Raw genomic sequence first — 10124 nt, forward strand, 5'->3', positions numbered from 1 at the left:
ATACAAATCAAATAACTAAATATGAAGTCGCCAATCGAACCGTTAAATAAACTAAAACTGAAGTGAGCTCCTGGCCTTTGGTTCATTCTCTTCGATAAAGCAAAAAATACATACGCCACTACTCATACCAGGAAAAAGCAAGTCCAAGAACGAAATATGAAAACAAGCTATCTTTTAAATTAATAAATTAACGCAAATAACTGAAATCCATCACTATCCACTCGCACCCGAAAAAAAAAAAAAAAAAAAATCAATAATCACTGCTGTGGTAGGTGGTGGCAATCATCATTTACTCACTTGATGTAGTGCTGCCTCGTTCTTCCTTCGCCTGCAACATTCTTTTTCTAAGTCTACCCTCTTCTCTTCCTATTTCTCCCGTATGTCCTGTCACTATTACCATCGTTTCCTTTTCAGGTGGCTTTACATTGAGTGGCAAGCTTGATTTCCTGTACGCCAGGAAACTATTTACAACGCTGGGTGGTAACTATATAACCAATCGACGTTTGTCAACTGTGTGTCAAGTGGGTTGGTGGAGGGTTAGAGCCCCGCCCCGTAAAATGACAAAGTCAAAGACAAACGGCCACGCCATATGGGATAATGGCATCTGGCTACAGACAAACTGTGTGAAGTCACCAAACAGTTAAACACTATCATTCAGCACCAACTCATTTAACGTCATGTAATTTCACTCAATTAGTTTATTTAACAGAAAGGGAGGGGCTTACTAAATCTATCAATCTATATAGTTATTTCTCTATTGCTAGACCCCCTTATCCCGTAAGGGGTAGCCCCAAACAAATCGCCTCTGTCACCTTGTCCCCTGCCATTTCGCCGAATCAAAGACCTAAATGTTAAGTCAATCGTAAAATGAAACTAACGCAATTTCACCAGAAGAAAAGTTTAGGAAATCAAGGCGCTAAATACGAAGACAAGAATCAAGCAAACCGTTAAATAAACCAGTAAATAAATGAAAATAATTCAGCCACTTTCTCTCTCTCTCTCTCTCTGTTTTATATATATATATATATATATATATATATATATATATATATATATATATATATATATATATGCAAATCAAAGAACTAGATATGAAGTAGCCAATCAAGCCGTTAAATAAACTCAAATGGGCTTCTGGGCTTTAGTTCTTAAGTTATAAAAGAAGAAAGTAATTGACAATTCCACCACTACTCGTAGCAGAGAGAGAGAAAAAAAAAGCAAATCAAAGAACGAAATACGAAAACTCAAGCAAATAAATAAATAAATACATTAAATAAACTCAGATAAATGAATTCCATCAATACCCACTCGCATCAGAGGAAAAAAAAAAAAAAAATAAAGAGCTAAATAAGTCAATAATCACTTGTGGCAGGTGGTGGCGACCATCATTCACTCACTCCATGTAGTGCTGGCTACGTTTTCCTTCACCTCTATCATTCTTTTTCTACGTCTATCCTCTTCATTTCCCATTTCTCCCGTCTTTCCTGCACTTTTTATTATCCTTCTTTCCTTCTCGGGTGGCTTTACATTGAATGGCACGCTTGATTTCCTGTAAGCCAGGAAACTATTTACAACGTTGGGTGGTATCCATATAACCAATCAAAATGTGTCAACAATGCGTCAACAAGTGGGTTGGTGGAGGATTAGAGCCCCTCCCTGTAAAACAACTCAAAGTCAAACGGCCACCCCATATGGGATAATGGCATCTGGCTACAGACAAAGACAAACTTAGCGAGTCACCAAACAGTTAAACACTATCATTCAGCAGCAACTCAACAAGTAATTTCACTAGATTAGCTTATTTAACCAAAAGGAAGGGAGAGGCTTACTGAAACCATCTATCTATATATCTCTGTTGGCAAACCAGTTAATCCCGCAAAGGATAACCACAGACAAATCGCCTCCATGTAGACATCCCCTGCCATTTCATTAAACCAAGGACCTAAAAATTAAGTAATAATCGTAAAATAAAACTCCCTCATAAAACCCAATCCCATCTTTCCAGTTACTTTTTATTACACTTCTTTCCTTCTCAGGTGGCTTCGAGTCGAGTGACAAGCCTAATGGTTTCGTGTAAGCCAGGAAACTATTTAGAATGCTGGGTGGTAACCATATAACCAATCCACACATGTTCCCTACACGACAGCACGTGGGTTGGCGGAGGGTTAGTGTCCCTCCCCGTAGAACAAGTAACTTGGACAAACTGCCAACCCTTATGGGATTATAGAGTCTGGCTATACGTAAAGACAGACTGATAAATTGATACACTCACTTGCGTAACCGAAAACAAAAGGTATCAACTGAAAATTAAACAGGACATCAAAAACAATTTAAGTCCCAAAATAGAATAAATCAAATAAATCAGGCAGTACTCACTCCTATGTCCGTCGCCAATGACAGCTTGGGATGATATACCCTGCGGCCAGGTTGAAAGCACCAAAAAACCACCGGTCAGAGAACACCACGACTATAACACCGATGTCCGACACCAAAGACAACTTGGGATGATCTACCCTGCGGCCAGTTTGAATACACCAGGAAACTTACGGTGAGATGGCGCCACGATAGCCGGTGTCTCGGTAGGATGGCGGGACGGTAATCGGTGTCTCGCATTCCAGAGTGTGAAGCACTTGTTTCACGGGGCGGGGGGAGGGTTAGCCTGTTGTTTACGCTCGTTCAGTACATTTGTGTGGTTTTAATATGGGCAGTTTTTGTTAATAATGGTTATAATAATAATAATAATAATAATAATAATAATACAGAAAGAATAATAATAATAATAATAATACAGAAAGAATAATAATAATAATAATAATAATAATAATACAGAAAGAATAATAATAATAATAATAATAATAAAGAAAATGATGATGATGATAATAATAATAATAATAACAAAATTAATAATTATAATAATAATAATAAGAAGAAGAAGAAGAAGAAAAAGAAAGATTAATAATACTAACACTTATAATAATAATAATAATAATAATAATAATAATAATAATCCAAAAAATAATAAAAATTATGAGAATATAAAAATCATGAGAGAGAGAGAGAGAGAGAGAGAGAGAGAGAGAGAGAGAGAGAGAATAGGCTAATAATAATAATAAAATGAGAGAGAGAGAGAGAGAGAGAGAGAGAGAGAGAGAGAGAAGTAGAATGTGATAAAATTGCAAAGAAGGAAGGGGTGTAATGTATAGAATAATTCGCCAAGGCACAGCTGTTACATACGAAGTTCCCTTCCCAATATATCGCCTGGGTTTAGTCTTGCTACCTACACTATGGATTAAATCGCTAACGAAGAGGTGTTTGGAAGAGTACCACCCTAAGTCTCCTATACCGAATAAAAACGTCAGTACACCACAAGGCTGCACTATGGAATAAATCGCTAACGAAGAGGTGTTTGGAAGAGTACCACCCTAAGTCTCCTAAGCCGAATAAAAACGTCATTACACCACAAATATATGTATGTATGTACGTATGTATGTGTGTGTGTGTGTATGTGCGTATGTATGTATTATGTATGTATGTATAGACAGCTAGATAGATAACTCAAGTGGAATTACCAGTCCTGAAAATTTATGGAAGATGTTTACTAAATATATTCTGGTAAATAAATAACACAATAAATGTTAGTAATTATTGCTCTGACGAAAATATAGGGGCGCAACACGATCCCCCCCTTAAAAAAAAAAAAAAAAAAAAAACAATCTATATCTCCTCAATTTCCCCAAAAATAAAATAGCAAGAATAAAATAATAGGCAAAGAGAGAAAGAGAGAGAGAGTGGGGGGAAGGGAGGAGGAAGGTGGGGGGGGGGGTTGGGGGAAGGAAGACACTGAACCACCGAGACAAACCAACACGACTCCTGGCAGAGGTGACGTTTGGTGCAAGAGCCAACGAAGGGTTAGTTTAATTCCACCATCCAAACTGCGAAGACATCAGAAGGTAACCTCTAAATCTACTGAATTCTTTGGTATAATATTTTTTTTAAGTTTATTTTGTAAATTTTAACATTCGTGAACTATAATTTTTACCACTACAACCTGACCTAAATCGACGAGTTACTTAAAGCCACCTGAAAATTAAAAGGGTAATTAGTGATATGAAAGTTGGTAGAAACGGGAAGAATGGAGGACAGGTACAGAAAATGAATGATAAAGATTAAGGAAGATGTTGCCAGCACTACACCATGATGGTCTCACTTTATGTAGTGCTGCTGCCATCTTCGTTCACCTTCACCACTCTTTTCTGTGCTATCCTCTACTCTTCCCATTTCTCCCATCTTTCCTATCACACTTTTATTACTCTTCTTTCCTTTTCTGGTGTCTTTAAATTGTGACAAGCCTAAATGTTTCTTGTAAGTCATAGACATTTATTATGCTTGGTGGTAACCATATAACCAACCTACAAGTACTCCCTACGTTTTAATATGTGGATTGGCAGGCAGTTTGTGCCCCTCCCCGTAAAACCAGTAACTCTAAACCAACAACACCCCTTACGGGATAATGGCGTCTGGCTGTAGATATAGACAGCATACCTTGATAGTTCTAATTAATGAAAATTACTAAGAGTATACTTAATTTCACACTTGTCTGCCCATGGTTTTTTCTTGGAGGGAACAATTTCCGGCCTCGTGGCCTTTTTATCTTCAGCCTTGGTTAAAAAAGTAAACAAATAAATGATTGAGCTTGCTAAACTAAACTGTTCAATATAATTTGTGCATGTAACAAATCTTAATTCGATTTTGATATGCAGTTTACTGTAGGTGTAAGTATTGTGTATATGCTGTAAGTTAAGACTGCCTTTCACTTGTTACAGGTTAGACTTGGTTTGGCCTAGTGAACCCGGTGGACTAGAGGCAGATTACGTACACAGTAGTCACAGTATATACATGGGTACAAATACTGACCGGTTACACTGATGCCATGGCGTGAAGATCTCCGTTGAACATCAAAAGGAATAAACTCTTGATTCACGTCTCGCCGCCACCACTCCACCATCCGCCGTTTCTTCACACTGCCACCAGTAAGACGAACGTACACCGCACAGTGGATAGACTTGCATGGTATCGATTAACCTGTAATTTGGAAAACTGAAAGGTCATATTTGATGTGTAGAAAAATAAAATTCTACTGAAATTTGCTAGTTTCTATTCCTATTCACTGTTAATGATGTTTTGTTTGATGTGTGGAAAAACGATGGCATAAATTTGAGTTACTATTAATGAAGTTAACTCATTCTATACAAAAGTTAGCGAACAATGGCAGAAATTTGAGTTACTATTACTATTCACTATTAAATATAAGTACCATCAGTGAGAAGCAACTGCCATGATTGATTTTGGATAAGGGAATTTGAAGGACACTTAACCCTGCCAAAAACCCCGGTTACATGGTTATCACTGCCCAGCGTGGTAAATCGTTTCCTGGGTACAGGAAACGAGAAACCATCTGGCTTGTCACTCGGTGTAGAGATCATATGGCATCTCTACACTGAGTGGGTGGATGATCGGCACCCCCATCCACCACCTGTGAGGTTACAGAACGTGGTGAATGTTTCTGGCGTATCCAATAGAGCCAGGATTCTAAAGGCTTGAATGATGAGTGAATGGAATAGTGTCCAATTAGATTCGGCAAAGTTGGACTGTCTGAACATTGTTACTCCTCACCCTGCCCTACGGTGGGAAAGGAGGTCCGGATGATGATGATTACTATAGTAGCGGCGCACGACTGAGGTTTTTACCCGACTACGTACAGTCTGGGAAAGTTCCGCATTACCCACTGGTCGGAGCAGCAGCCAGACTCCAGATGTTTGGTAACTGTAAGTGGGAGGGAGGGTGGCCGGGGGCTGGAGGGTTTGGAAATTTGGTCATGTCACAGTATTAATACACGTTTACTGTCAATGGTATGCTTCTTTGACTTCGTTTTGTAATGTTCGACAGGAATGTTAGTTAAAGACTTATAATCAGTACTTCCCATGTCATTCTGTATATAGGAAAACGAGAAACCTGTTAATCGCTCATATATTTTTTTTTATTATTGATACACACTACTCTTCACTCGAACAAAGATAAATAATTAGAAGAATATCACTGGTTATGCTTGCAGGCCGATGTTTAGGCTACAGTGGGACGACTAAGGATGAATAACAAACTTATATGAATTTACACAAAGATAATATAATGGTTTTGTCTTCAAAATATAAATATACGATTATATGTTGTCATTACGAATATCTCCTGGGGAAAAGTCTCATGTTAAGGTCGAGAATGAAAGCATGCAAACCTCTGTCCGAACCCAGCAAACTTCCATTACAACACTAGCTCTCCAGGCAGTTAGGTAATTTTTACCATAAAATGCTAGCATCATATTGTCATCTACCCTTACTAAATTAACTCAAACAAGCCGTCCAAGTCATACATTGCACAAATGCACACCTACACGTGATTCCCCATCTATTACTAAACCCTTCTCTGTCCCAAATCCCCCGCCTCCCCCTCCTTCACACTCAGTTACCAGACACATGAGGTCTGGCTGCCGCTTCACATTCACCCGTCTCACACCAGTGCTTCGGGAGGTGGGTAATGCTGAACTTTCCCTGACTGTACCATTCAAAAGTGCGTCTGGTTTCGTGTAGGAGACGCATGTGATTCGTGTATAGGTTCGTATATAATATATTCGTGCATAATAATGACTCGTGTATAATATGATACGATATCGGACGCACTTTTGAATGGTAGGTTGCCAGGGTACGATACTGACCTCAGAGTCGTGCGCCGCGACTATAGTGAGGTATATGAAAAAAGGTAAAGTTGGGAGAGGCAGCAAGATAGCAGGAGACAGGACCAGCATTACCGTAAATCCACACTGGTTCTGACGTCATCTTTCCTCACGTTCTCCTCAAGTGGCCAGGACAACAGAGAACGTGGCATATCTAGGAATTACGGGCAGTAAAGACCTTAATGTGTCAGTGCGAGAAATGAAGCAAATAGGGTCATAAGATTTATTTCGCGAAGCGTAAGGAATTGGGCATCTACCTTTACCTAGCATTAGTAAGGCCACATTTAGCCTATGCCATGCAATTTTGGTGTCTATACTACATATATATATATATATTTTTAAGAGGGCACACACACACACACACACACACACCGCTCGCTGGTGCAGTGGTAACGTTCTCGCTTGCCAACTGGTGGACGGGAGTTTGCGCCTCGCCCAGGTTGCGAAAAGTTTCACTGACGAAGTGGGTGGTTACTGTCCCCCTTGAGCAAAGGGACGGGTGTGTGCGTGTGTGAAGGTCACAGCCTTGCCCTTAGATCGGACTATATGAGCTCTCAGCTCCCTTCAGGGAGGGTAAAAGCTGACGATCACGACCATCAAGTGATCCTGACCGACCCGGTGAATTACACACACACACACACACACACACAGATTACAGGTCTCCTCCATTCATAAAAAAAATCTGTAACAGTTGGACTTCCACAGTTGTAGGCTGAAATGTGAGGAAAACAACTCTGGGGATGCGAATTCCAAAGAGATGCTGTTCCGGGAATAAAAGATATCTGATACAGGGAAGTTCTTCAATATGGCAGTGTGACAGTGAATGGATATAAATTCCTTGGAAAATGTACAGCTAACAGCGACAAAAATGATATATAATGGTCGGAACCTTACATATGAAGACAGACTAAAAAGACTCTACCTTCACTCACAAGAAATGTGAGGAAGACAGACTAAAAAGACTCTACCTTCACTCACTAGAAATGTGACGAGTAAGGGGGGACTTAATTGAGGTGTTAGGGTGGATGAAGGGAATAAATAAGGGAGATATTAGCAAGGTACTTTAAGTGAGCATACAGGATAGAACTAGAAGAAATTGTTTCAAAGTAGACAGTCCGTTTTAGTAAAGAAACAGGAAGAAATTGTTTTGGCAATATAGCACATGTAGGGAATAAGCAGCTACCTACTGATGTTGCTGCTGCCCCTTTCACTGAGTTTCAAGCGTTGCCTAGATAAGCAAAAAAAGTGGTGGGTATTTATTTATTTAAAAAAAATAAAAATAAAAAAATAAATCTTTTCTTCCTTTTCAGGTTTTACCATAATAGCCTCTTTTTCTCCTTTCACACTTTCCTATTAAATGCCCACGCCAGTTATTCTTTACCGTGCGGTGTTCCTTCTGACATATTCCTGCCGGCTTCAGCTAGAGGGTTTGGAGGGCGGGGGAGAGCCGCCTTCTTAGTTCAGTTACTCTTCTAGGAGCTGCGGAACATGGGCCAACCAGCCTACTGCAGTTATCCTCTCTTCTTATGTACTAAAATAAAATAGATCCAATTATTGAAAAAATACTTATGAATAATGAATTAAAGCATATCCCGGTTGATGTGCACGGAAGTTAAAGGGCTATATACTTAAGTAAATCTTTAGTACTTCCTGAAAAGTAGCGTGGGAAGACAAATTTATCCACACCCAACAAATGATATAAACTAACCACGTAGCTATTACCTTCATTAGTCTATCCCTACATTAAAAAATAATATATGCACATAACCAGCAACCTATACCCTAATTGTAGGAGTAGGAAGCTACGCTTCCCGTCCTACAGCCCTGCCTGCCTAACACCCTGTCCCTACTCCCAGGCTGACCTGTGCCAGTGCTGGTTGGCCCTACCAATGCCAGTCGATTATAGAAGGCTCGACTTTGAAGCTAAGTGCCTGCGACCCCCTAACTGAGGGTGCTCCCGCATGCTCACGGGATCCCCCAGCGGCTCAGCAGTTGCCCCCATCCAGAGTCGGGCCTGAATCCACGCTCTGGCCGCGCAACAGGACCTCCGGGAGGTTTAGGTCCCAGACAGAAACCAATCTGCCTGGTACCGTCCACCACAGCAAGCGGGGGAAAGGTTTTTAGTAGGAGAGTTAAAGAAGAACCTGAAGCCCAGAAGACAACCCTGAATCCCGCCCTCTCCCAGCAGCTACAGGGCGTTGCCTCCACTGCATGCCGTGGGGGAGAGGTACGAGTTCAGATGTTGCCGACCTTCGTCAGGTTAAGTGGATAGAGGGCTGGGAGAGGGAAAAAGAAATATTGCTGCCAACGAAAGATAGCACCACTCCTTCTCCCACAGGGTCTCTGGTGTGGCATCAGACATAAAGCCTTGTTGCGAGATATCTGGCATAAATGTCAGTGAGGTGATACAAACTATAATGCTGAAATGGCTGGGATATGCTGATAGGAAGGAGAAGGAAGACTGGCTGTAAAGCGTTGAAAGTGCAAATATATATTACCCAGAGTCAGACTGAGAAAAACATTGGTTAAGGTTCTGCAAGGAGATCCCCATTCGAGGAAATGGCTCAAGATTACAACACATGGAGAGCTGTCCATGAATCAAAGAACATACACAAGCTAACATGACTGATGGTCTTTAAACATTTAATTCACAAACCTATCCACCAATCTATCATTCAATCCTTTTCTACCCCACCAGGAGTGTAGGAGCCCATGGCTAGGTCACCCTCTTCTGATATTTGAGGTGAGGAAGAGCCTCAATTCCTCATGAGTGGCAGTATGTGAACAAAAATCCAAACAACCCATTGGATGTAAACTCTTGCTAGTCCCATTCAGTTTGAGTACCTGAACCTACAAAACCATCAGACATCATTTGGTTACACAATTATCACCAAGTGTAGTTCAGTACTGTATATGATTTCCTGAGGTTACAATAAAACATTTGGCTTGTCACACTGTGCAGAGTCCCCTGAAAATAGCATTACACCAAGTAACAGGATGGTAGGTGCCCTCACCTATCACATTACATAAACCATTTTTTACACAATGATTACTAACTACCAACCATTTGTCAAGCTATGCTGAACATCTCATCATACCACCCTTACTATTCAGGAGGTTTACAGGATTGCCCTGTGCCATTTTTTGCTCTATGTACTTCCCTTCTGATTATACACTTAGCGGGAAGGTATAGCTCTTTACTACCATCCCTTTTTTTTTTTTTTTTTTTTTTTTTTTTTTTTTTAGGCTTGAACACATTCCATTTCTTTTCTCTCTTACACCTCCATCTATCTATCACTCACCATCGTGGTATACTGTGCCTATTTGTATATACAAAACA

This window comes from Coenobita brevimanus, chromosome 20, assembly GCF_032717465.1.
Source record: "Coenobita brevimanus isolate Jiangsu-jjx chromosome 20, ASM3271746v2, whole genome shotgun sequence".
In the NCBI taxonomy this organism is placed as follows: Eukaryota; Metazoa; Arthropoda; class Malacostraca; order Decapoda; family Coenobitidae; genus Coenobita; species Coenobita brevimanus.